Here is a 26,866-nt window from a genome sequence, read left to right on the forward strand (position 1 = left end):
ACCTTGGCCCCGTGCTCCCACTATTAAACCTGGATGTGAACAAAGGTAGTGGCTTGAAGATGTTGACATATTGCATGAAATGATATTGCAGTGGTGTGAAGTGTTAGTAAAGAGACAGGCTGCTGTGACGGTTGGGCATGATCTTTGCAAATTGTAGGCCTTTTTAAAATGATGAGTTTAAAGCAGAGGTGTATTGGGCGAGAAGCAGATTGTATGTTTGGAGAAAGTGTAGTGTAGTTGTGTTAGATGAAGTTTGAAAGATGGAAATGTGGTTATGAATGAAATGGAGGTGTGCAGCAGCCTGCGAGGTTTCTGTTGTGTTGCGGGCGCAAGATTTCATGATGAAATGTGTTGCAGCCTAGGGAATGTGTTAGCAGCCCTGCTTTTCCTGATATGTATTAATGACCTGGACTCGGGTGTACAGGCCACAAATTCAAAATTTGCAGATGACACAAAACTTGGAAGTACTGTGAACTGTGAGGAGGATTGTGATCAACTTCAAGAGGACATAGACAGGCTGGTGGAATGGGCGGACGAGTGGCAGATGAAATTTAATGCAGAGTAGTGTGAATTGATTCGTGTTGGTAGGAAGAACGAGGAGTGGCAATCTCAAATCAAGGGTACCGTTCGAAATGGGGTGCAGGAGCTGAGGGACCTGGGGGTATATGTGCACAAATGATTGAAGGTGGCAGGGCAGGTTGAGAAAGCTGTTCATAAAGCATATGGGATCCTGGCTCTTATAAGTAGGGGGATAGAGCACAAAAGCAAGGAAGTTATGATAAACCTGTGCAAAAGATTGGTATTGTGTGTGATTCAGGGCACCACACTTTGGTAAGGATGTGAAGGCATTAAGAGGGTGCAGAAAAGTTTCACGAGAATGGTTCCAGGGATGAGGAAGTTGATTTCCGTGGATAGATTGGAGAAGATGGAGCTGTGGGTTTTTGGAGTAGAGAAGATCAAGAGGAGATTTGATAGAGGTGTTGGAAATCACGAGGGGTGTGGACAGAGTAGATAGGGAGAAAGCGTTGCCGTTGGCGGAAGGACGGAGAAGCAGGGGCAACGATTGAAAGTGATTGGCAAAAGAAGCAACGGCGACATGAGGAAAAAGTTTTTTCCGCAGCGAGTTGATAGCAAGCGGAATGCAATGCCTGAGAGTGTGCTGGAGGCAGATTGAATGGTGGCTTTGAAAAAGGAATTGGACAATGACGTGTGGAGAAGATATTTGCAGGGCTACAGGGAAAAAGTAGGGCGGTGGAGCTGGGTGATTAGCCCTTGCAGAGAGCTGTGATGGACACAATGGGCGGAATGGCCTTGTTCTACGCTGTAACCATTGCATGAATGTGTCCTTGGATGAAAGGACACTGATGGCAAATGCTAGTGTTTGCAAATTAAACTTGAGGAAAAGCAAAAAAAACCCAGTGAATTCTGTGATTGCATTGGTGGTTCAGTGGTAGAATTCTCGCCTGCCACGCGGGAGGCCCGGGTTCGATTCCTGGCCAATGCAATGATACTCCTATTGCTATTTCCATCCTTCTTCCCCTGCTCTTTGCACTGCACCACCCCCACCCCTCCCCCCTGCCACATCGCAGCGTCTTTCCCATTTTGCTGCTACAACTTTTCAACATCTGCTTCACTGCACCCTTTTCTTTCATCTTACTTCAACACCTACAAATACACAATCCTCTTAAAACACCACTCATCCTTTCACTTATCTTACTGCCATCACATTATCAACTCTCTCCAATTCTCCACAGTCATCAGCTTTCACAAATATTCATCATTTAGCAAGAGCAAAACAAAATTAGCACAACTTGACACTTTTTCACCTTTCTCTCTCTTTTCTCTTCTCACTTCTTACCATCAAATCATTCATAGGCACAGCTTTTCTGCACACACTGCAATCGCAAGCAACAACAACAACAATGTGCATTTCCATATCACCTTCCATGTAGGAAAGTATCCCATGGCTCTTCACGCTGCTGTATTAAAGCAGAAATGGGACGTGGCAGGGTCTCACTCTGCTTCTTTCCAGAGTCAATTCAGAGCTTCACACCTGATTTACATGACAGGTCTTAGAGTTGGTAGCAAACTGCAAGTGTCATTGTAAATGCGTAAGCTCTCCACTTAACCTGCTCAGCTGGAAGGCGAACAATGCCAGCTTCTGCAATCATTCCGTCGAGCTGAAGTCCCACATCCTAATGTGATCCTAGTAAAACTCTCCTTTCCCTCACTTCAAGACTGTGACGTCCAACCAAAATGATGGTACCCAAAATTGTACAGCAGCGTCGTGGGTCTTGCCTCTCGTAGCCTCGTGGTCGTGTTGTTGAGCTGCTAATGCATACAGTCGTGCCCATGATCTATGCATCTGAGTACGAATCCCGCTCTGGTCTTTGCATAGATGTATTAATTTAATAGAAGCAGGTCCCAACTGACACTGGAATGAAACAAAGTCAGAATGGATGCTGGTAGTATGTCTCAGTCTACTTAGCTTCAATGCCACCTCTGCCTTTCCCTGCTTCTTTGTGACAAAATTGCCAGGAATTCTATGTGCCAATCTTATTGAGCAGTCCCTCTTTGAGCTGTAAGTAAAGGTGTGTAACTGTGCCTTTTGCTAGGGAGGACCTGTTTTCCGTCAAGCAGTTGAAGTGCCACCTTGGCCCCGTGCTCCCACTATTAAACCTGGATGTGAACAAAGGTAGTGGCTTGAAGATGTTGACATATTGCATGAAATGATATTGCAGTGGTGTGAAGTGTTAGTAAAGAGACAGGCTGCTGTGACGGTTGGGCATGATCTTTGCAAATTGTAGGCCTTTTTAAAATGATGAGTTTAAAGCAGAGGTGTATTGGGCGAGAAGCAGATTGTATATTTGGAGAAAGTGTAGTGTAGTTGTGTTAGAAGAAGTTTGAAAGATGGAAATGTGGTTATGAATGAAATGGAGGTGTGCAGCAGCCTGCGAGGTTTCTGTTGTGTTGCGGGCGCAAGCTTTCATGATGAAATGTGTTGCAGCCTAGGGAATGTGTTAGCAGCCCTGCTTTTCCTGATATGTATTAATGACCTGGACTCGGGTGTACAGGCCACAAATTCAAAATTTGCAGATGACACAAAACTTGGAAGTACTGTGAACTGTGAGGAGGATTGTGATCAACTTCAAGAGGACATAGACAGACTGGTGGAATGGGCAGACGAGTGGCTGATGAAATTTAATGCAGAGAAGTGTGAAGTGATTCGTGTTGGTAGGAAGAACGAGGAGTGGCAATCTCAAATCAAGGGTACCGTTCGAAATGGGGTGCAGGAGCTGAGGGACCTGGGGGTATATGTGCACAAATGATTGAAGGTGGCAGGGCAGGTTGAGATAGCTGTTCATAAAGCATATGGGATCCTGGCTCTTATAAGTAGGGGGATAGAGCACAAAAGCAAAGAAGTTATGATAAACCTGTGCAAAAGATTGGTATTGTGTGTGATTCAGGGCACCACACTTTGGTAAGGATGTGAAGGCATTAAGAGGGTGCAGAAAAGTTTCACGAGAATGGTTCCAGGGATGAGGAAGTTGATTTCCGTGGATAGATTGGAGAAGATGGAGCTGTGGGTTTTTGGAGTAGAGAAGATCAAGAGGAGATTTGATAGAGGTGTTGGAAATCACGAGGGGTGTGGACAGAGTAGATAGGGAGAAAGAGTTGCCGTTGGCGGAAGGACAGAGAAGCAGGGGCACTGATTTAAAGTGATTGGCAAAAGAAGCAACGGCGACATGAGGAAAAAGTTTTTTCCGCAGCGAGTTGATAGCAAGCGGAATGCAATGCCTGAGAGTGTGCTGGAGGCAGATTGAATGGTGGCTTTGAAAAAGGAATTGGACAATGACGTGTGGAGAAGATATTTGCAGGGCTACAGGGAAAAAGTAGGGCGGTGGAGCTAGGTGATTAGCCCTTGCAGAGAGCTGTGATGGACACAATGGGCGGAATGGCCTTGTTCTACGCTGTAACCATTGCATGAATGTGTCCTTGGATGAAAGGACACTGATGGCAAATGCTAGTGTTTGCAAATTAAACTTGAGGAAAAGCAAAGAAAACCAAAGAATTCTGTTATTGCATTGGTGGTTCAGTGGTAGAATTCTCGCCTGCCACGCGGGAGGCCCGGGTTCGATTCCCGGCCAATGCAATGATACTCCTATTGCTATTTCCATCCTTCTTCCCCTGCTCTTTGCACTGCACCACCCCCACCCCTCCCCCCTGCCACATCGCAGCGTCTTTCCCATTTTGCTGCTACAACTTTTCAACATCTGCTTCACTGCACCCTTTTCTTTCATCTTACTTCAACACCTACAAATACACAATCCTCTTAAAACACCACTCATCCTTTCACTTATCTTACTGCCATCACATTATCAACTCTCTCCAATTCTCCACAGTCATCAGCTTTCACAAATATTCATCATTTAGCAAGAGCAAAACAAAATTAGCACAACTTGACACTTTTTCACCTTTCTCTCTCTTTTCTCTTCTCACTTCTTACCATCAAATCATTCATAGGCACAGCTTTTCTGCACACACTGCAATCGCAAGCAACAACAACAACAATGTGCATTTCCATATCACCTTCCATGTAGGAAAGTATCCCATGGCTCTTCACGCTGCTGTATTAAAGCAGAAATGGGACGTGGCAGGGTCTCACTCTGCTTCTTTCCAGAGTCAACTCAGAGCTTCACACCTGATTTACATGACAGGTCTTAGAGTTGGTAGCAAACTGCAAGTGTCATTGTAAATGCGTAAGCTCTCCACTTAACCTGCTCAGTTGGAAGGCGAACAATGCCAGCTTCTGCAATCATTCCGTCGAGCTGAAGTCCCACATCCTAATGTGATCCTGGTAAAACTCTCCTTTCCCTCACTTCAAGACTGTGACGTCCAGCCAAAATGATGGTACCCAAAATTGTACAGCAGCGTCGTGGGTCTTGCCTCTCGTAGCCTCGTGGTCGTGTTGTTGAGCTGCTAATGCATACAGTCGTGCCCATGATCTATGCATCTGAGTACGAATCCCGCTCTGGTCTTTGCATAGATGTATTAATTTAATAGAAGCAGGTCCCAACTGACACTGGAATGAAACAAAGTCAGAATGGATGCTGGTAGTATGTCTCAGTCTACTTAGCTTCAATGCCACCTCTGCCTTTCCCTGCTTCTTTGTGACAAAATTGCCAGGAATTCTATGTGCCAATCTTATTGAGCAGTCCCTCTTTGAGCTGTAAGTAAAGGTGTGTAACTGTGCCTTTTGCTAGGGAGGACCTGTTTTCCGTCAAGCAGTTGAAGTGCCACCTTGGCCCCGTGCTCCCACTATTAAACCTGGATGTGAACAAAGGTAGTGGCTTGAAGATGTTGACATATTGCATGAAATGATATTGCAGTGGTGTGAAGTGTTAGTAAAGAGACAGGCTGCTGTGACGGTTGGGCATGATCTTTGCAAATTGTAGGCCTTTTTAAAATGATGAGTTTAAAGCAGAGGTGTATTGGGCGAGAAGCAGATTGTATGTTTGGAGAAAGTGTAGTGTAGTTGTGTTAGATGAAGTTTGAAAGATGGAAATGTGGTTATGAATGAAATGGAGGTGTGCAGCAGCCTGCGAGGTTTCTGTTGTGTTGCGGGCGCAAGATTTCATGATGAAATGTGTTGCAGCCTAGGGAATGTGTTAGCAGCCCTGCTTTTCCTGATATGTATTAATGACCTGGACTCGGGTGTACAGGCCACAAATTCAAAATTTGCAGATGACACAAAACTTGGAAGTACTGTGAACTGTGAGGAGGATTGTGATCAACTTCAAGAGGACATAGACAGGCTGGTGGAATGGGCGGACGAGTGGCAGATGAAATTTAATGCAGAGTAGTGTGAATTGATTCGTGTTGGTAGGAAGAACGAGGAGTGGCAATCTCAAATCAAGGGTACCGTTCGAAATGGGGTGCAGGAGCTGAGGGACCTGGGGGTATATGTGCACAAATGATTGAAGGTGGCAGGGCAGGTTGAGAAAGCTGTTCATAAAGCATATGGGATCCTGGCTCTTATAAGTAGGGGGATAGAGCACAAAAGCAAGGAAGTTATGATAAACCTGTGCAAAAGATTGGTATTGTGTGTGATTCAGGGCACCACACTTTGGTAAGGATGTGAAGGCATTAAGAGGGTGCAGAAAAGTTTCACGAGAATGGTTCCAGGGATGAGGAAGTTGATTTCCGTGGATAGATTGGAGAAGATGGAGCTGTGGGTTTTTGGAGTAGAGAAGATCAAGAGGAGATTTGATAGAGGTGTTGGAAATCACGAGGGGTGTGGACAGAGTAGATAGGGAGAAAGCGTTGCCGTTGGCGGAAGGACGGAGAAGCAGGGGCAACGATTGAAAGTGATTGGCAAAAGAAGCAACGGCGACATGAGGAAAAAGTTTTTTCCGCAGCGAGTTGATAGCAAGCGGAATGCAATGCCTGAGAGTGTGCTGGAGGCAGATTGAATGGTGGCTTTGAAAAAGGAATTGGACAATGACGTGTGGAGAAGATATTTGCAGGGCTACAGGGAAAAAGTAGGGCGGTGGAGCTGGGTGATTAGCCCTTGCAGAGAGCTGTGATGGACACAATGGGCGGAATGGCCTTGTTCTACGCTGTAACCATTGCATGAATGTGTCCTTGGATGAAAGGACACTGATGGCAAATGCTAGTGTTTGCAAATTAAACTTGAGGAAAAGCAAAAAAAACCCAGTGAATTCTGTGATTGCATTGGTGGTTCAGTGGTAGAATTCTCGCCTGCCACGCGGGAGGCCCGGGTTCGATTCCTGGCCAATGCAATGATACTCCTATTGCTATTTCCATCCTTCTTCCCCTGCTCTTCGCACTGCACCACCCCCACCCCTCCCCCCTGCCACATCGCAGCGTCTTTCCCATTTTGCTGCTACAACTTTTCAACATCTGCTTCACTGCACCCTTTTCTTTCATCTTACTTCAACACCTACAAATACACAATCCTCTTAGAACACCACTCATCCTTTCACTTATCTTACTGCCATCACATTATCAACTCTCTCCAATTCTCCACAGTCATCAGCTTTCACAAATATTCATCATTTAGCAAGAGCAAAACAAAATTAGCACAACTTGACACTTTTTCACCTTTCTCTCTCTTTTCTCTTCTCACTTCTTACCATCAAATCATTCATAGGCACAGCTTTTCTGCACACACTGCAATCGCAAGCAACAACAACAACAATGTGCATTTCCATATCACCTTCCATGTAGGAAAGTATCCCATGGCTCTTCACGCTGCTGTATTAAAGCAGAAATGGGACGTGGCAGGGTCTCACTCTGCTTCTTTCCAGAGTCAATTCAGAGCTTCACACCTGATTTACATGACAGGTCTTAGAGTTGGTAGCAAACTGCAAGTGTCATTGTAAATGCGTAAGCTCTCCACTTAACCTGCTCAGTTGGAAGGCGAACAATGCCAGCTTCTGCAATCATTCCGTCGAGCTGAAGTCCCACATCCTAATGTGATCCTAGTAAAACTCTCCTTTCCCTCACTTCAAGACTGTGACGTCCAGCCAAAATGATGGTACCCAAAATTGTACAGCAGCGTCGTGGGTCTTGCCTCTCGTAGCCTAGTGGTCGTGTTGTTGAGCTGCTAATGCATACAGTCGTGCCCATGATCTATGCATCTGAGTACGAATCCCGCTCTGGTCTTTGCATAGATGTGTTAATTTAATAGAAGCAGGTCCCAACTGACACTGGAATGAAACAAAGTCAGAATGGATGCTGGTAGTATGTCTCAGTCTACTTAGCTTCAATGCCACCTCTGCCTTTCCCTGCTTCTTTGTGACAAAATTGCCAGGAATTCTATGTGCCAATCTTATTGAGCAGTCCCTCTTTGAGCTGTAAGTAAAGGTGTGTAACTGTGCCTTTTGCTAGGGAGGACCTGTTTTCCGTCAAGCAGTTGAAGTGCCACCTTGGCCCCGTGCTCCCACTATTAAACCTGGATGTGAACAAAGGTAGTGGCTTGAAGATGTTGACATATTGCATGAAATGATATTGCAGTGGTGTGAAGTGTTAGTAAAGAGACAGGCTGCTGTGACGGTTGGGCATGATCTTTGCAAATTGTAGGCCTTTTTAAAATGATGAGTTTAAAGCAGAGGTGTATTGGGCGAGAAGCAGATTGTATGTTTGGAGAAAGTGTAGTGTAGTTGTGTTAGAAGAAGTTTGAAAGATGGAAATGTGGTTATGAATGAAATGGAGGTGTGCAGCAGCCTGCGAGGTTTCTGTGGTGTTGCGGGCGCAAGATTTCATGATGAAATGTGTTGCAGCCTAGGGAATGTGTTAGCAGCCCTGCTTTTCCTGATATGTATTAATGACCTGGACTCGGGTGTACAGGCCACAAATTCAAAATTTGCAGATGACACAAAACTTGGAAGTACTGTGAACTGTGAGGAGGATTGTGATCAAATTCAAGAGGACATAGACAGGCTGGTGGAATGGGCAGACGAGTGGCAGATGAAATTTAATGCAGAGAAGTGTGAAGTGATTCGTGTTGGTAGGAAGAACGAGGAGTGGCAATCTCAAATCAAGGGTACTGTTCGAAATGGGGTGCAGGAGCCGAGGGACCTGGGGGTATATGTGCACAAATGATTGAAGGTGGCAGGGCAGGTTGAGAAAGCTGTTCATAAAGCATATGGGATCCTGGCTCTTATAAGTAGGGGGATAGAGCACAAAAGCAAGGAAGTTATGATAAACCTGTGCAAAAGATTGGTATTGTGTGTGATTCAGGGCACCACACTTTGGTAAGGATGTGAAGGCATTAAGAGGGTGCAGAAAAGTTTCACGAGAATGGTTCCAGGGATGAGGAAGTTGATTTCCGTGGATAGATTGGAGAAGATGGAGCTGTGGGTTTTTGGAGTAGAGAAGATCAAGAGGAGATTTGATAGAGGTGTTGGAAATCACGAGGGGTGTGGACAGAGTAGATAGGGAGAAAGCGTTGCCGTTGGCGGAAGGACGGAGAAGCAGGGGCACCGATTGAAAGTGATTGGCAAAAGAAGCAACGGCGACATGAGGAAAAAGTTTTTTCCGCAGCGAGTTGATAGCAAGCGGAATGCAATGCCTGAGAGTGTGCTGGAGGCAGATTGAATGGTGGCTTTGAAAAAGGAATTGGACAATGACGTGTGGAGAAGATATTTGCAGGGCTACAGGGAAAAAGTAGGGCGGTGGAGCTAGGTGATTAGCCCTTGCAGAGAGCTGTGATGGACACAATGGGCGGAATGGCCTTGTTCTACGCTGTAACCATTGCATGAATGTGTCCTTGGATGAAAGGACACTGATGGCAAATGCTAGTGTTTGCAAATTAAACTTGAGGAAAAGCAAAGAAAACCCAATGAATTCTGTGATTGCATTGGTGGTTCAGTGGTAGAATTCTCGCCTGCCACGCGGGAGGCCCGGGTTCGATTCCCGGCCAATGCAATGATGCTCCTATTGCTATTTCCATCCTTCTTCCCCTGCTCTTTGCACTGCACCACCCCCACCCCTCCCCCCTGCCACATCGCAGCGTCTTTCCCATTTTGCTGCTACAACTTTTCAACATCTGCTTCACTGCACCCTTTTCTTTCATCTTACTTCAACACCTACAAATACACAATCCTCTTAAAACACCACTCATCCTTTCACTTATCTTACTGCCATCACATTATCAACTCTCTCCAATTCTCCACAGTCATCAGCTTTCACAAATATTCATCATTTAGCAAGAGCAAAACAAAATTAGCACAACTTGACACTTTTTCACCTTTCTCTCTCTTTTCAAAGCCATCTCACTTCTTACCATCAAATCATTCATAGTCACAGCTTTTCTGCACACACTGCAATCGCAAGCAACAACAACAACAATGTGCATTTCCATATCACCTTCCATGTAGGAAAGTATCCCATGGCTCTTCACGCTGCTGTATTAAAGCAGAAATGGGACGTGGCAGGGTCTCACTCTGCTTCTTTCCAGAGTCAATTCAGAGCTTCACACCTGATTTACATGACAGGTCTTAGAGTTGGTAGCAAACTGCAAGTGTCATTGTAAATGCGTAAGCTCTCCACTTAACCTGCTCAGCTGGAAGGCGAACAATGCCAGCTTCTGCAATCATTCCGTCGAGCTGAAGTCCCACATCCTAATGTGATCCTAGTAAAACTCTCCTTTCCCTCACTTCAAGACTGTGACGTCCAGCCAAAATGATGGTACCCAAAATTGTACAGCAGCGTCGTGGGTCTTGCCTCTCATAGCCTCGTGGTCGTGTTGTTGAGCTGCTAATGCATACAGTCGTGCCCATGATCTATGCATCTGAGTACGAATCCCGCTCTGGTCTTTGCATAGATGTATTAATTTAATAGAAGCAGGTCCCAACTGACACTGGAATGAAACAAAGTCAGAATGGATGCTGGTAGTATGTCTCAGTCTACTTAGCTTCAATGCCACCTCTGCCTTTCCCTGCTTCTTTGTGACAAAATTGCCAGGAATTCTATGTGCCAATCTTATTGAGCAGTCCCTCTTTGAGCTGTAAGTAAAGGTGTGTAACTGTGCCTTTTGCTAGGGGGGACCTGTTTTCCGTCAAGCAGTTGAAGTGCCACCTTGGCCCCGTGCTCCCACTATTAAACCTGGATGTGAACAAAGGTAGTGGCTTGAAGATGTTGACATATTGCATGAAATGATATTGCAGTGGTGTGAAGTGTTAGTAAAGAGACAGGCTGCTGTGACGGTTGGGCATGATCTTTGCAAATTGTAGGCCTTTTTAAAATGATGAGTTTAAAGCAGAGGTGTATTGGGCGAGAAGCAGATTGTATGTTTGGAGAAAGTGTAGTGTAGTTGTGTTCGAAGAAGTTTGAAAGATGGAAATGTGGTTATGAATGAAATGGAGGTGTGCAGCAGCCTGCGAGGTTTCTGTGGTGTTGCGGGCGCAAGATTTCATGATGAAATGTGTTGCAGCCTAGGGAATGTGTTAGCAGCCCTGCTTTTCCTGATATGTATTAATGACCTGGACTCGGGTGTACAGGCCACAAATTCAAAATTTGCAGATGACACAAAACTTGGAAGTACTGTGAACTGTGAGGAGGATTGTGATCAACTTCAAGAGGACATAGACAGGCTGGTGGAATGGGCAGACAAGTGGCAGATGAAATTTAATGCAGAGAAGTGTGAAGTGATTCGTGTTGGTAGGAAGAACGAGGAGTGGCAATCTCAAATCAAGGGTACTGTTCGAAATGGGGTGCAGGAGCCGAGGGACCTGGGGGTATATGTGCACAAATGATTGAAGGTGGCAGGGCAGGTTGAGAAAGCTGTTCATAAAGCATATGGGATCCTGGCTCTTATAAGTAGGGGGATAGAGCACAAAAGCAAGGAAGTTATGATAAACCTGTGCAAAAGATTGGTATTGTGTGTGATTCAGGGCACCACACTTTGGTAAGGATGTGAAGGCATTAAGAGGGTGCAGAAAAGTTTCACGAGAATGGTTCCAGGGATGAGGAAGTTGATTTCCGTGGATAGATTGGAGAAGATGGAGCTGTGGGTTTTTGGAGTAGAGAAGATCAAGAGGAGATTTGATAGAGGTGTTGGAAATCACGAGGGGTGTGGACAGAGTAGATAGGGAGAAAGCGTTGCCATTGGCGGAAGGACGGAGAAGCAGGGGCACCGATTGAAAGTGATTGGCAAAAGAAGCAACGGCGACATGAGGAAAAAGTTTTTTCCGCAGCGAGTTGATAGCAAGCGGAATGCAATGCCTGAGAGTGTGCTGGAGGCAGATTGAATGGTGGCTTTGAAAAAGGAATTGGACAATGACGTGTGGAGAAGTTATTTGCAGGGCTACAGGGAAAAAGTAGGGTGGTGGAGCTAGGTGATTAGCCCTTGCAGAGAGCTGTGATGGACACAATGGGCGGAATGGCCTTGTTCTACGCTGTAACCATTGCATGAATGTGTCCTTGGATGAAAGGACACTGATGGCAAATGCTAGTGTTTGCAAATTAAACTTGAGGAAAAGCAAAGAAAACCCAATGAATTCTGTGATTGCATTGGTGGTTCAGTGGTAGAATTCTCGCCTGCCACGCGGGAGGCCCGGGTTCGATTCCTGGCCAATGCAATGATGCTCCTATTGCTATTTCCATCCTTCTTCCCCTGCTCTTTGCACTGCACCACCCCCACCCCTCCCCCCTGCCACATCGCAGCGTCTTTCCCATTTTGCTGCTACAACTTTTCAACATCTGCTTCACTGCACCCTTTTCTTTCATCTTACTTCAACACCTACAAATACACAATCCTCTTAAAACACCACTCATCCTTTCACTTATCTTACTGCCATCACATTATCAACTCTCTCCAATTCTCCACAGTCATCAGCTTTCACAAATATTCATCATTTAGCAAGAGCAAAACAAAATTAGCACAACTTGACACTTTTTCACCTTTCTCTCTCTTTTCTCTTCTCACTTCTTACCATCAAATCATTCATAGGCACAGCTTTTCTGCACACACTGCAATCGCAAGCAACAACAACAACAATGTGCATTTCCATATCACCTTCCATGTAGGAAAGTATCCCATGGCTCTTCACGCTGCTGTATTAAAGCAGAAATGGGACGTGGCAGGGTCTCACTCTGCTTCTTTCCAGAGTCAATTCAGAGCTTCACACCTGATTTACATGACAGGTCTTAGAGTTGGTAGCAAACTGCAAGTGTCATTGTAAATGCGTAAGCTCTCCACTTAACCTGCTCAGTTGGAAGGCGAACAATGCCAGCTTCTGCAATCATTCCGTCGAGCTGAAGTCCCACATCCTAATGTGATCCTAGTAAAACTCTCCTTTCCCTCACTTCAAGACTGTGACGTCCAGCCAAAATGATGGTACCCAAAATTGTACAGCAGCGTCGTGGGTCTTGCCTCTCGTAGCCTTGTGGTCGTGTTGTTGAGCTGCTAATGCATACAGTCGTGCCCATGATCTATGCATCTGAGTACGAATCCCGCTCTGGTCTTTGCATAGATGTGTTAATTTAATAGAAGCAGGTCCCAACTGACACTGGAATGAAACAAAGTCAGAATGGATGCTGGTAGTATGTCTCAGTCTACTTAGCTTCAATGCCACCTCTGCCTTTCCCTGCTTCTTTGTGACAAAATTGCCAGGAATTCTATGTGCCAATCTTATTGAGCAGTCCCTCTTTGAGCTGTAAGTAAAGGTGTGTAACTGTGCCTTTTGCTAGGGAGGACCTGTTTTCCGTCAAGCAGTTGAAGTGCCACCTTGGCCCCGTGCTCCCACTATTAAACCTGGATGTGAACAAAGGTAGTGGCTTGAAGATGTTGACATATTGCATGAAATGATATTGCAGTGGTGTGAAGTGTTAGTAAAGAGACAGGCTGCTGTGACGGTTGGGCATGATCTTTGCAAATTGTAGGCCTTTTTAAAATGATGAGTTTAAAGCAGAGGTGTATTGGGCGAGAAGCAGATTGTATGTTTGGAGAAAGTGTAGTGTAGTTGTGTTAGATGAAGTTTGAAAGATGGAAATGTGGTTATGAATGAAATGGAGGTGTGCAGCAGCCTGCGAGGTTTCTGTTGTGTTGCGGGCGCAAGATTTCATGATGAAATGTGTTGCAGCCTAGGGAATGTGTTAGCAGCCCTGCTTTTCCTGATATGTATTAATGACCTGGACTCGGGTGTACAGGCCACAAATTCAAAATTTGCAGATGACACAAAACTTGGAAGTACTGTGAACTGTGAGGAGGATTGTGATCAACTTCAAGAGGACATAGACAGGCTGGTGGAATGGGCGGACGAGTGGCAGATGAAATTTAATGCAGAGTAGTGTGAATTGATTCGTGTTGGTAGGAAGAACGAGGAGTGGCAATCTCAAATCAAGGGTACCGTTCGAAATGGGGTGCAGGAGCTGAGGGACCTGGGGGTATATGTGCACAAATGATTGAAGGTGGCAGGGCAGGTTGAGAAAGCTGTTCATAAAGCATATGGGATCCTGGCTCTTATAAGTAGGGGGATAGAGCACAAAAGCAAGGAAGTTATGATAAACCTGTGCAAAAGATTGGTATTGTGTGTGATTCAGGGCACCACACTTTGGTAAGGATGTGAAGGCATTAAGAGGGTGCAGAAAAGTTTCACGAGAATGGTTCCAGGGATGAGGAAGTTGATTTCCGTGGATAGATTGGAGAAGATGGAGCTGTGGGTTTTTGGAGTAGAGAAGATCAAGAGGAGATTTGATAGAGGTGTTGGAAATCACGAGGGGTGTGGACAGAGTAGATAGGGAGAAAGCGTTGCCGTTGGCGGAAGGACGGAGAAGCAGGGGCAACGATTGAAAGTGATTGGCAAAAGAAGCAACGGCGACATGAGGAAAAAGTTTTTTCCGCAGCGAGTTGATAGCAAGCGGAATGCAATGCCTGAGAGTGTGCTGGAGGCAGATTGAATGGTGGCTTTGAAAAAGGAATTGGACAATGACGTGTGGAGAAGTTATTTGCAGGGCTACAGGGAAAAAGTAGGGTGGTGGAGCTAGGTGATTAGCCCTTGCAGAGAGCTGTGATGGACACAATGGGCGGAATGGCCTTGTTCTACGCTGTAACCATTGCATGAATGTGTCCTTGGATGAAAGGACACTGATGGCAAATGCTAGTGTTTGCAAATTAAACTTGAGGAAAAGCAAAGAAAACCCAATGAATTCTGTGATTGCATTGGTGGTTCAGTGGTAGAATTCTCGCCTGCCACGCGGGAGGCCCGGGTTCGATTCCTGGCCAATGCAATGATGCTCCTATTGCTATTTCCATCCTTCTTCCCCTGCTCTTTGCACTGCACCACCCCCACCCCTCCCCCCTGCCACATCGCAGCGTCTTTCCCATTTTGCTGCTACAACTTTTCAACATCTGCTTCACTGCACCCTTTTCTTTCATCTTACTTCAACACCTACAAATACACAATCCTCTTAAAACACCACTCATCCTTTCACTTATCTTACTGCCATCACATTATCAACTCTCTCCAATTCTCCACAGTCATCAGCTTTCACAAATATTCATCATTTAGCAAGAGCAAAACAAAATTAGCACAACTTGACACTTTTTCACCTTTCTCTCTCTTTTCTCTTCTCACTTCTTACCATCAAATCATTCATAGGCACAGCTTTTCTGCACACACTGCAATCGCAAGCAACAACAACAACAATGTGCATTTCCATATCACCTTCCATGTAGGAAAGTATCCCATGGCTCTTCACGCTGCTGTATTAAAGCAGAAATGGGACGTGGCAGGGTCTCACTCTGCTTCTTTCCAGAGTCAATTCAGAGCTTCACACCTGATTTACATGACAGGTCTTAGAGTTGGTAGCAAACTGCAAGTGTCATTGTAAATGCGTAAGCTCTCCACTTAACCTGCTCAGTTGGAAGGCGAACAATGCCAGCTTCTGCAATCATTCCGTCGAGCTGAAGTCCCACATCCTAATGTGATCCTAGTAAAACTCTCCTTTCCCTCACTTCAAGACTGTGACGTCCAGCCAAAATGATGGTACCCAAAATTGTACAGCAGCGTCGTGGGTCTTGCCTCTCGTAGCCTTGTGGTCGTGTTGTTGAGCTGCTAATGCATACAGTCGTGCCCATGATCTATGCATCTGAGTACGAATCCCGCTCTGGTCTTTGCATAGATGTGTTAATTTAATAGAAGCAGGTCCCAACTGACACTGGAATGAAACAAAGTCAGAATGGATGCTGGTAGTATGTCTCAGTCTACTTAGCTTCAATGCCACCTCTGCCTTTCCCTGCTTCTTTGTGACAAAATTGCCAGGAATTCTATGTGCCAATCTTATTGAGCAGTCCCTCTTTGAGCTGTAAGTAAAGGTGTGTAACTGTGCCTTTTGCTAGGGAGGACCTGTTTTCCGTCAAGCAGTTGAAGTGCCACCTTGGCCCCGTGCTCCCACTATTAAACCTGGATGTGAACAAAGGTAGTGGCTTGAAGATGTTGACATATTGCATGAAATGATATTGCAGTGGTGTGAAGTGTTAGTAAAGAGACAGGCTGCTGTGACGGTTGGGCATGATCTTTGCAAATTGTAGGCCTTTTTAAAATGATGAGTTTAAAGCAGAGGTGTATTGGGCGAGAAGCAGATTGTATGTTTGGAGAAAGTGTAGTGTAGTTGTGTTAGATGAAGTTTGAAAGATGGAAATGTGGTTATGAATGAAATGGAGGTGTGCAGCAGCCTGCGAGGTTTCTGTTGTGTTGCGGGCGCAAGATTTCATGATGAAATGTGTTGCAGCCTAGGGAATGTGTTAGCAGCCCTGCTTTTCCTGATATGTATTAATGACCTGGACTCGGGTGTACAGGCCACAAATTCAAAATTTGCAGATGACACAAAACTTGGAAGTACTGTGAACTGTGAGGAGGATTGTGATCAACTTCAAGAGGACATAGACAGGCTGGTGGAATGGGCGGACGAGTGGCAGATGAAATTTAATGCAGAGTAGTGTGAATTGATTCGTGTTGGTAGGAAGAACGAGGAGTGGCAATCTCAAATCAAGGGTACCGTTCGAAATGGGGTGCAGGAGCTGAGGGACCTGGGGGTATATGTGCACAAATGATTGAAGGTGGCAGGGCAGGTTGAGAAAGCTGTTCATAAAGCATATGGGATCCTGGCTCTTATAAGTAGGGGGATAGAGCACAAAAGCAAGGAAGTTATGATAAACCTGTGCAAAAGATTGGTATTGTGTGTGATTCAGGGCACCACACTTTGGTAAGGATGTGAAGGCATTAAGAGGGTGCAGAAAAGTTTCACGAGAATGGTTCCAGGGATGAGGAAGTTGATTTCCGTGGATAGATTGGAGAAGATGGAGCTGTGGGTTTTTGGAGTAGAGAAGATCAAGAGGAGATTTGATAGAGGTGTTGGAAATCACGAGGGGTGTGGACAGAGTAGATAGGGAGAAAGCGTTGCCGTTGGCGGAAGGACGGAGAAGCAGGGGCAACGATTGAAAGTGATTGGCAAAAGAAGCAACGGCGACATGAGGAAAAAGTTTTTTCCGCAGCGAGTTGATAGCAAGCGGAATGCAATGCCTGAGAGTGTGCTGGAGGCAGATTGAATGGTGGCTTTGAAAAAGGAATTGGACAATGACGTGTGGAGAAGATATTTGCAGGGCTACAGGGAAAAAGTAGGGCGGTGGAGCTGGGTGATTAGCCCTTGCAGAGAGCTGTGATGGACACAATGGGCGGAATGGCCTTGTTCTACGCTGTAACCATTGCATGAATGTGTCCTTGGATGAAAGGACACTGATGGCAAATGCTAGTGTTTGCAAATTAAACTTGAGGAAAAGCAAAAAAAACGCAGTGAATTCTGTGATTGCATTGGTGGTTCAGTGGTAGAATTCTCGCCTGCCACGCGGGAGGCCTGGGTTCGATTCCTGGCCAATGCAATGATACTCCTATTGCTATTTCCATCCTTCTTCCCCTGCTCTTCGCACTGCACCACCCCCACCCCTCCCCCCTGCCACATCGCAGCGTCTTTCCCATTTTGCTGCTACAACTTTTCAACATCTGCTTCACTGCACCCTTTTCTTTCATCTTACTTCAACACCTACAAATACACAATCCTCTTAAAACACCACTCATCCTTTCACTTATCTTACTGCCATCACATTATCAACTCTCTCCAATTCTCCACAGTCATCAGCTTTCACAAATATTCATCATTTAGCAAGAGCAAAACAAAATTAGCACAACTTGACACTTTTTCACCTTTCTCTCTCTTTTCTCTTCTCACTTCTTACCATCAAATCATTCATAGGCACAGCTTTTCTGCACACACTGCAATCGCAAGCAACAACAACAACAATGTGCATTTCCATATCACCTTCCATGTAGGAAAGTATCCCATGGCTCTTCACGCTGCTGTATTAAAGCAGAAATGGGACGTGGCAGGGTCTCACTCTGCTTCTTTCCAGAGTCAATTCAGAGCTTCACACCTGATTTACATGACAGGTCTTAGAGTTGGTAGCAAACTGCAAGTGTCATTGTAAATGCGTAAGCTCTCCACTTAACCTGCTCAGTTGGAAGGCGAACAATGCCAGCTTCTGCAATCATTCCGTCGAGCTGAAGTCCCACATCCTAATGTGATCCTAGTAAAACTCTCCTTTCCCTCACTTCAAGACTGTGACGTCCAGCCAAAATGATGGTACCCAAAATTGTACAGCAGCGTCGTGGGTCTTGCCTCTCGTAGCCTAGTGGTCGTGTTGTTGAGCTGCTAATGCATACAGTCGTGCCCATGATCTATGCATCTGAGTACGAATCCCGCTCTGGTCTTTGCATAGATGTGTTAATTTAATAGAAGCAGGTCCCAACTGACACTGGAATGAAACAAAGTCAGAATGGATGCTGGTAGTATGTCTCAGTCTACTTAGCTTCAATGCCACCTCTGCCTTTCCCTGCTTCTTTGTGACAAAATTGCCAGGAATTCTATGTGCCAATCTTATTGAGCAGTCCCTCTTTGAGCTGTAAGTAAAGGTGTGTAACTGTGCCTTTTGCTAGGGAGGACCTGTTTTCCGTCAAGCAGTTGAAGTGCCACCTTGGCCCCGTGCTCCCACTATTAAACCTGGATGTGAACAAAGGTAGTGGCTTGAAGATGTTGACATATTGCATGAAATGATATTGCAGTGGTGTGAAGTGTTAGTAAAGAGACAGGCTGCTGTGACGGTTGGGCATGATCTTTGCAAATTGTAGGCCTTTTTAAAATGATGAGTTTAAAGCAGAGGTGTATTGGGCGAGAAGCAGATTGTATGTTTGGAGAAAGTGTAGTGTAGTTGTGTTCGAAGAAGTTTGAAAGATGGAAATGTGGTTATGAATGAAATGGAGGTGTGCAGCAGCCTGCGAGGTTTCTGTGGTGTTGCAGGCGCAAGATTTCATGATGAAATGTGTTGCAGCCTAGGGAATGTGTTAGCAGCCCTGCTTTTCCTGATATGTATTAATGACCTGGACTCGGGTGTACAGGCCACAAATTCAAAATTTGCAGATGACACAAAACTTGGAAGTACTGTGAACTGTGAGGAGGATTGTGATCAAATTCAAGAGGACATAGACAGGCTGGTGGAATGGGCAGACGAGTGGCAGATGAAATTTAATGCAGAGAAGTGTGAAGTGATTCGTGTTGGTAGGAAGAACGAGGAGTGGCAATCTCAAATCAAGGGTACTGTTCGAAATGGGGTGCAGGAGCCGAGGGACCTGGGGGTATATGTGCACAAATGATTGAAGGTGGCAGGGCAGGTTGAGAAAGCTGTTCATAAAGCATATGGGATCCTGGCTCTTATAAGTAGGGGGATAGAGCACAAAAGCAAGGAAGTTATGATAAACCTGTGCAAAAGATTGGTATTGTGTGTGATTCAGGGCACCACACTTTGGTAAGGATGTGAAGGCATTAAGAGGGTGCAGAAAAGTTTCACGAGAATGGTTCCAGGGATGAGGAAGTTGATTTCCGTGGATAGATTGGAGAAGATGGAGCTGTGGGTTTTTGGAGTAGAGAAGATCAAGAGGAGATTTGATAGAGGTGTTGGAAATCACGAGGGGTGTGGACAGAGTAGATAGGGAGAAAGCGTTGCCGTTGGCGGAAGGACGGAGAAGCAGGGGCACCGATTGAAAGTGATTGGCAAAAGAAGCAACGGCGACATGAGGAAAAAGTTTTTTCCGCAGCGAGTTGATAGCAAGCGGAATGCAATGCCTGAGAGTGTGCTGGAGGCAGATTGAATGGTGGCTTTGAAAAAGGAATTGGACAATGACGTGTGGAGAAGATATTTGCAGGGCTACAGGGAAAAAGTAGGGCGGTGGAGCTAGGTGATTAGCCCTTGCAGAGAGCTGTGATGGACACAATGGGCGGAATGGCCTTGTTCTACGCTGTAACCATTGCATGAATGTGTCCTTGGATGAAAGGACACTGATGGCAAATGCTAGTGTTTGCAAATTAAACTTGAGGAAAAGCAAAGAAAACCCAATGAATTCTGTGATTGCATTGGTGGTTCAGTGGTAGAATTCTCGCCTGCCACGCGGGAGGCCCGGGTTCGATTCCCGGCCAATGCAATGATGCTCCTATTGCTATTTCCATCCTTCTTCCCCTGCTCTTTGCACTGCACCACCCCCACCCCTCCCCCCTGCCACATCGCAGCGTCTTTCCCATTTTGCTGCTACAACTTTTCAACATCTGCTTCACTGCACCCTTTTCTTTCATCTTACTTCAACACCTACAAATACACAATCCTCTTAAAACACCACTCATCCTTTCACTTATCTTACTGCCATCACATTATCAACTCTCTCCAATTCTCCACAGTCATCAGCTTTCACAAATATTCATCATTTAGCAAGAGCAAAACAAAATTAGCACAACTTGACACTTTTTCACCTTTCTCTCTCTTTTCAAAGCCATCTCACTTCTTACCATCAAATCATTCATAGTCACAGCTTTTCTGCACACACTGCAATCGCAAGCAACAACAACAACAATGTGCATTTCCATATCACCTTCCATGTAGGAAAGTATCCCATGGCTCTTCACGCTGCTGTATTAAAGCAGAAATGGGACGTGGCAGGGTCTCACTCTGCTTCTTTCCAGAGTCAATTCAGAGCTTCACACCTGATTTACATGACAGGTCTTAGAGTTGGTAGCAAACTGCAAGTGTCATTGTAAATGCGTAAGCTCTCCACTTAACCTGCTCAGCTGGAAGGCGAACAATGCCAGCTTCTGCAATCATTCCGTCGAGCTGAAGTCCCACATCCTAATGTGATCCTAGTAAAACTCTCCTTTCCCTCACTTCAAGACTGTGACGTCCAGCCAAAATGATGGTACCCAAAATTGTACAGCAGCGTCGTGGGTCTTGCCTCTCATAGCCTCGTGGTCGTGTTGTTGAGCTGCTAATGCATACAGTCGTGCCCATGATCTATGCATCTGAGTACGAATCCCGCTCTGGTCTTTGCATAGATGTATTAATTTAATAGAAGCAGGTCCCAACTGACACTGGAATGAAACAAAGTCAGAATGGATGCTGGTAGTATGTCTCAGTCTACTTAGCTTCAATGCCACCTCTGCCTTTCCCTGCTTCTTTGTGACAAAATTGCCAGGAATTCTATGTGCCAATCTTATTGAGCAGTCCCTCTTTGAGCTGTAAGTAAAGGTGTGTAACTGTGCCTTTTGCTAGGGGGGACCTGTTTTCCGTCAAGCAGTTGAAGTGCCACCTTGGCCCCGTGCTCCCACTATTAAACCTGGATGTGAACAAAGGTAGTGGCTTGAAGATGTTGACATATTGCATGAAATGATATTGCAGTGGTGTGAAGTGTTAGTAAAGAGACAGGCTGCTGTGACGGTTGGGCATGATCTTTGCAAATTGTAGGCCTTTTTAAAATGATGAGTTTAAAGCAGAGGTGTATTGGGCGAGAAGCAGATTGTATGTTTGGAGAAAGTGTAGTGTAGTTGTGTTCGAAGAAGTTTGAAAGATGGAAATGTGGTTATGAATGAAATGGAGGTGTGCAGCAGCCTGCGAGGTTTCTGTGGTGTTGCGGGCGCAAGATTTCATGATGAAATGTGTTGCAGCCTAGGGAATGTGTTAGCAGCCCTGCTTTTCCTGATATGTATTAATGACCTGGACTCGGGTGTACAGGCCACAAATTCAAAATTTGCAGATGACACAAAACTTGGAAGTACTGTGAACTGTGAGGAGGATTGTGATCAACTTCAAGAGGACATAGACAGGCTGGTGGAATGGGCAGACAAGTGGCAGATGAAATTTAATGCAGAGAAGTGTGAAGTGATTCGTGTTGGTAGGAAGAACGAGGAGTGGCAATCTCAAATCAAGGGTACTGTTCGAAATGGGGTGCAGGAGCCGAGGGACCTGGGGGTATATGTGCACAAATGATTGAAGGTGGCAGGGCAGGTTGAGAAAGCTGTTCATAAAGCATATGGGATCCTGGCTCTTATAAGTAGGGGGATAGAGCACAAAAGCAAGGAAGTTATGATAAACCTGTGCAAAAGATTGGTATTGTGTGTGATTCAGGGCACCACACTTTGGTAAGGATGTGAAGGCATTAAGAGGGTGCAGAAAAGTTTCACGAGAATGGTTCCAGGGATGAGGAAGTTGATTTCCGTGGATAGATTGGAGAAGATGGAGCTGTGGGTTTTTGGAGTAGAGAAGATCAAGAGGAGATTTGATAGAGGTGTTGGAAATCACGAGGGGTGTGGACAGAGTAGATAGGGAGAAAGCGTTGCCATTGGCGGAAGGACGGAGAAGCAGGGGCACCGATTGAAAGTGATTGGCAAAAGAAGCAACGGCGACATGAGGAAAAAGTTTTTTCCGCAGCGAGTTGATAGCAAGCGGAATGCAATGCCTGAGAGTGTGCTGGAGGCAGATTGAATGGTGGCTTTGAAAAAGGAATTGGACAATGACGTGTGGAGAAGTTATTTGCAGGGCTACAGGGAAAAAGTAGGGCGGTGGAGCTAGGTGATTAGCCCTTGCAGAGAGCTGTGATGGACACAATGGGCGGAATGGCCTTGTTCTACGCTGTAACCATTGCATGAATGTGTCCTTGGATGAAAGGACACTGATGGCAAATGCTAGTGTTTGCAAATTAAACTTGAGGAAAAGCAAAGAAAACCCAATGAATTCTGTGATTGCATTGGTGGTTCAGTGGTAGAATTCTCGCCTGCCACGCGGGAGGCCCGGGTTCGATTCCTGGCCAATGCAATGATGCTCCTATTGCTATTTCCATCCTTCTTCCCCTGCTCTTTGCACTGCACCACCCCCACCCCTCCCCCCTGCCACATCGCAGCGTCTTTCCCATTTTGCTGCTACAACTTTTCAACATCTGCTTCACTGCACCCTTTTCTTTCATCTTACTTCAACACCTACAAATACACAATCCTCTTAAAACACCACTCATCCTTTCACTTATCTTACTGCCATCACATTATCAACTCTCTCCAATTCTCCACAGTCATCAGCTTTCACAAATATTCATCATTTAGCAAGAGCAAAACAAAATTAGCACAACTTGACACTTTTTCACCTTTCTCTCTCTTTTCTCTTCTCACTTCTTACCATCAAATCATTCATAGGCACAGCTTTTCTGCACACACTGCAATCGCAAGCAACAACAACAACAATGTGCATTTCCATATCACCTTCCATGTAGGAAAGTATCCCATGGCTCTTCACGCTGCTGTATTAAAGCAGAAATGGGACGTGGCAGGGTCTCACTCTGCTTCTTTCCAGAGTCAATTCAGAGCTTCACACCTGATTTACATGACAGGTCTTAGAGTTGGTAGCAAACTGCAAGTGTCATTGTAAATGCGTAAGCTCTCCACTTAACCTGCTCAGTTGGAAGGCGAACAATGCCAGCTTCTGCAATCATTCCGTCGAGCTGAAGTCCCACATCCTAATGTGATCCTAGTAAAACTCTCCTTTCCCTCACTTCAAGACTGTGACGTCCAGCCAAAATGATGGTACCCAAAATTGTACAGCAGCGTCGTGGGTCTTGCCTCTCGTAGCCTTGTGGTCGTGTTGTTGAGCTGCTAATGCATACAGTCGTGCCCATGATCTATGCATCTGAGTACGAATCCCGCTCTGGTCTTTGCATAGATGTGTTAATTTAATAGAAGCAGGTCCCAACTGACACTGGAATGAAACAAAGTCAGAATGGATGCTGGTAGTATGTCTCAGTCTACTTAGCTTCAATGCCACCTCTGCCTTTCCCTGCTTCTTTGTGACAAAATTGCCAGGAATTCTATGTGCCAATCTTATTGAGCAGTCCCTCTTTGAGCTGTAAGTAAAGGTGTGTAACTGTGCCTTTTGCTAGGGAGGACCTGTTTTCCGTCAAGCAGTTGAAGTGCCACCTTGGCCCCGTGCTCCCACTATTAAACCTGGATGTGAACAAAGGTAGTGGCTTGAAGATGTTGACATATTGCATGAAATGATATTGCAGTGGTGTGAAGTGTTAGTAAAGAGACAGGCTGCTGTGACGGTTGGGCATGATCTTTGCAAATTGTAGGCCTTTTTAAAATGATGAGTTTAAAGCAGAGGTGTATTGGGCGAGAAGCAGATTGTATGTTTGGAGAAAGTGTAGTGTAGTTGTGTTAGATGAAGTTTGAAAGATGGAAATGTGGTTATGAATGAAATGGAGGTGTGCAGCAGCCTGCGAGGTTTCTGTTGTGTTGCGGGCGCAAGATTTCATGATGAAATGTGTTGCAGCCTAGGGAATGTGTTAGCAGCCCTGCTTTTCCTGATATGTATTAATGACCTGGACTCGGGTGTACAGGCCACAAATTCAAAATTTGCAGATGACACAAAACTTGGAAGTACTGTGAACTGTGAGGAGGATTGTGATCAACTTCAAGAGGACATAGACAGGCTGGTGGAATGGGCGGACGAGTGGCAGATGAAATTTAATGCAGAGTAGTGTGAAGTGATTCGTGTTGGTAGGAAGAACGAGGAGTGGCAATCTCAAATCAAGGGTACCGTTCGAAATGGGGTGCAGGAGCTGAGGGACCTGGGGGTATATGTGCACAAATGATTGAAGGTGGCAGGGCAGGTTGAGAAAGCTGTTCATAAAGCATATGGGATCCTGGCTCTTATAAGTAGGGGGATAGAGCACAAAAGCAAGGAAGTTATGATAAACCTGTGCAAAAGATTGGTATTGTGTGTGATTCAGGGCACCACACTTTGGTAAGGATGTGAAGGCATTAAGAGGGTGCAGAAAAGTTTCACGAGAATGGTTCCAGGGATGAGGAAGTTGATTTCCGTGGATAGATTGGAGAAGATGGAGCTGTGGGTTTTTGGAGTAGAGAAGATCAAGAGGAGATTTGATAGAGGTGTTGGAAATCACGAGGGGTGTGGACAGAGTAGATAGGGAGAAAGCGTTGCCGTTGGCGGAAGGACGGAGAAGCAGGGGCAACGATTGAAAGTGATTGGCAAAAGAAGCAACGGCGACATGAGGAAAAAGTTTTTTCCGCAGCGAGTTGATAGCAAGCGGAATGCAATGCCTGAGAGTGTGCTGGAGGCAGATTGAATGGTGGCTTTGAAAAAGGAATTGGACAATGACGTGTGGAGAAGATATTTGCAGGGCTACAGGGAAAAAGTAGGGCGGTGGAGCTGGGTGATTAGCCCTTGCAGAGAGCTGTGATGGACACAATGGGCGGAATGGCCTTGTTCTACGCTGTAACCATTGCATGAATGTGTCCTTGGATGAAAGGACACTGATGGCAAATGCTAGTGTTTGCAAATTAAACTTGAGGAAAAGCAAAAAAAACCCAATGAATTCTGTGATTGCATTGGTGGTTCAGTGGTAGAATTCTCGCCTGCCACGCGGGAGGCCCGGGTTCGATTCCTGGCCAATGCAATGATACTCCTATTGCTATTTCCATCCTTCTTCCCCTGCTCTTTGCACTGCACCACCCCCACCCCTCCCCCCTGCCACATCGCAGCGTCTTTCCCATTTTGCTGCTACAACTTTTCAACATCTGCTTCACTGCACCCTTTTCTTTCATCTTACTTCAACACCTACAAATACACAATCCTCTTAAAACACCACTCATCCTTTCACTTATCTTACTGCCATCACATTATCAACTCTCTCCAATTCTCCACAGTCATCAGCTTTCACAAATATTCATCATTTAGCAAGAGCAAAACAAAATTAGCACAACTTGACACTTTTTCACCTTTCTCTCTCTTTTCTCTTCTCACTTCTTACCATCAAATCATTCATAGGCACAGCTTTTCTGCACACACTGCAATCGCAAGCAACAACAACAACAATGTGCATTTCCATATCACCTTCCATGTAGGAAAGTATCCCATGGCTCTTCACGCTGCTGTATTAAAGCAGAAATGGGACGTGGCAGGGTCTCACTCTGCTTCTTTCCAGAGTCAATTCAGAGCTTCACACCTGATTTACATGACAGGTCTTAGAGTTGGTAGCAAACTGCAAGTGTCATTGTAAATGCGTAAGCTCTCCACTTAACCTGCTCAGTTGGAAGGCGAACAATGCCAGCTTCTGCAATCATTCCGTCGAGCTGAAGTCCCACATCCTAATGTGATCCTAGTAAAACTCTCCTTTCCCTCACTTCAAGACTGTGACGTCCAGCCAAAATGATGGTACCCAAAATTGTACAGCAGCGTCGTGGGTCTTGCCTCTCGTAGCCTAGTGGTCGTGTTGTTGAGCTGCTAATGCATACAGTCGTGCCCATGATCTATGCATCTGAGTACGAATCCCGCTCTGGTCTTTGCATAGATGTGTTAATTTAATAGAAGCAGGTCCCAACTGACACTGGAATGAAACAAAGTCAGAATGGATGCTGGTAGTATGTCTCAGTCTACTTAGCTTCAATGCCACCTCTGCCTTTCCCTGCTTCTTTGTGACAAAATTGCCAGGAATTCTATGTGCCAATCTTATTGAGCAGTCCCTCTTTGAGCTGTAAGTAAAGGTGTGTAACTGTGCCTTTTGCTAGGGAGGACCTGTTTTCCGTCAAGCAGTTGAAGTGCCACCTTGGCCCCGTGCTCCCACTATTAAACCTGGATGTGAACAAAGGTAGTGGCTTGAAGATGTTGACATATTGCATGAAATGATATTGCAGTGGTGTGAAGTGTTAGTAAAGAGACAGGCTGCTGTGACGGTTGGGCATGATCTTTGCAAATTGTAGGCCTTTTTAAAATGATGAGTTTAAAGCAGAGGTGTATTGGGCGAGAAGCAGATTGTATGTTTGGAGAAAGTGTAGTGTAGTTGTGTTAGAAGAAGTTTGAAAGATGGAAATGTGGTTATGAATGAAATGGAGGTGTGCAGCAGCCTGCGAGGTTTCTGTGGTGTTGCGGGCGCAAGATTTCATGATGAAATGTGTTGCAGCC

At 45.4% G+C, this 26,866-nt stretch overlaps 10 non-coding genes across 10 annotated transcripts; all 10 read left to right on the forward strand.

Annotated features, from left to right (window-relative positions):
• The first annotated feature begins 1,433 nt into the window (after nt 1-1,433).
• Nucleotides 1,434-1,504, forward strand: trnag-gcc (transfer RNA glycine (anticodon GCC)). The gene has a single exon. It is a non-coding gene; the product is annotated as a tRNA-Gly (tRNA).
• A 2,578-nt stretch (nt 1,505-4,082) lies between these two features.
• trnag-gcc (transfer RNA glycine (anticodon GCC)) lies at nt 4,083-4,153 on the forward strand. The gene has a single exon. It is a non-coding gene; the product is annotated as a tRNA-Gly (tRNA).
• A 2,579-nt stretch (nt 4,154-6,732) lies between these two features.
• On the forward strand, nt 6,733-6,803 carry trnag-gcc (transfer RNA glycine (anticodon GCC)). Its single transcript has one exon. It is a non-coding gene; the product is annotated as a tRNA-Gly (tRNA).
• A 2,579-nt stretch (nt 6,804-9,382) lies between these two features.
• Nucleotides 9,383-9,453, forward strand: trnag-gcc (transfer RNA glycine (anticodon GCC)). Its single transcript has one exon. It is a non-coding gene; the product is annotated as a tRNA-Gly (tRNA).
• A 2,583-nt stretch (nt 9,454-12,036) lies between these two features.
• On the forward strand, nt 12,037-12,107 carry trnag-gcc (transfer RNA glycine (anticodon GCC)). The gene has a single exon. It is a non-coding gene; the product is annotated as a tRNA-Gly (tRNA).
• Nucleotides 12,108-14,686: 2,579 nt separating this feature from the next.
• On the forward strand, nt 14,687-14,757 carry trnag-gcc (transfer RNA glycine (anticodon GCC)). Its single transcript has one exon. It is a non-coding gene; the product is annotated as a tRNA-Gly (tRNA).
• A 2,579-nt stretch (nt 14,758-17,336) lies between these two features.
• Nucleotides 17,337-17,407, forward strand: trnag-gcc (transfer RNA glycine (anticodon GCC)). The gene has a single exon. It is a non-coding gene; the product is annotated as a tRNA-Gly (tRNA).
• Nucleotides 17,408-19,986: 2,579 nt separating this feature from the next.
• Nucleotides 19,987-20,057, forward strand: trnag-gcc (transfer RNA glycine (anticodon GCC)). Its single transcript has one exon. It is a non-coding gene; the product is annotated as a tRNA-Gly (tRNA).
• A 2,583-nt stretch (nt 20,058-22,640) lies between these two features.
• trnag-gcc (transfer RNA glycine (anticodon GCC)) lies at nt 22,641-22,711 on the forward strand. Its single transcript has one exon. It is a non-coding gene; the product is annotated as a tRNA-Gly (tRNA).
• Nucleotides 22,712-25,290: 2,579 nt separating this feature from the next.
• trnag-gcc (transfer RNA glycine (anticodon GCC)) lies at nt 25,291-25,361 on the forward strand. Its single transcript has one exon. It is a non-coding gene; the product is annotated as a tRNA-Gly (tRNA).
• Nucleotides 25,362-26,866: the final 1,505 nt, after the last annotated feature.

The sequence above is a fragment of the Heterodontus francisci genome, chromosome 1 (assembly GCF_036365525.1).
Source record: "Heterodontus francisci isolate sHetFra1 chromosome 1, sHetFra1.hap1, whole genome shotgun sequence".
Taxonomy (NCBI): Eukaryota; Metazoa; Chordata; class Chondrichthyes; order Heterodontiformes; family Heterodontidae; genus Heterodontus; species Heterodontus francisci.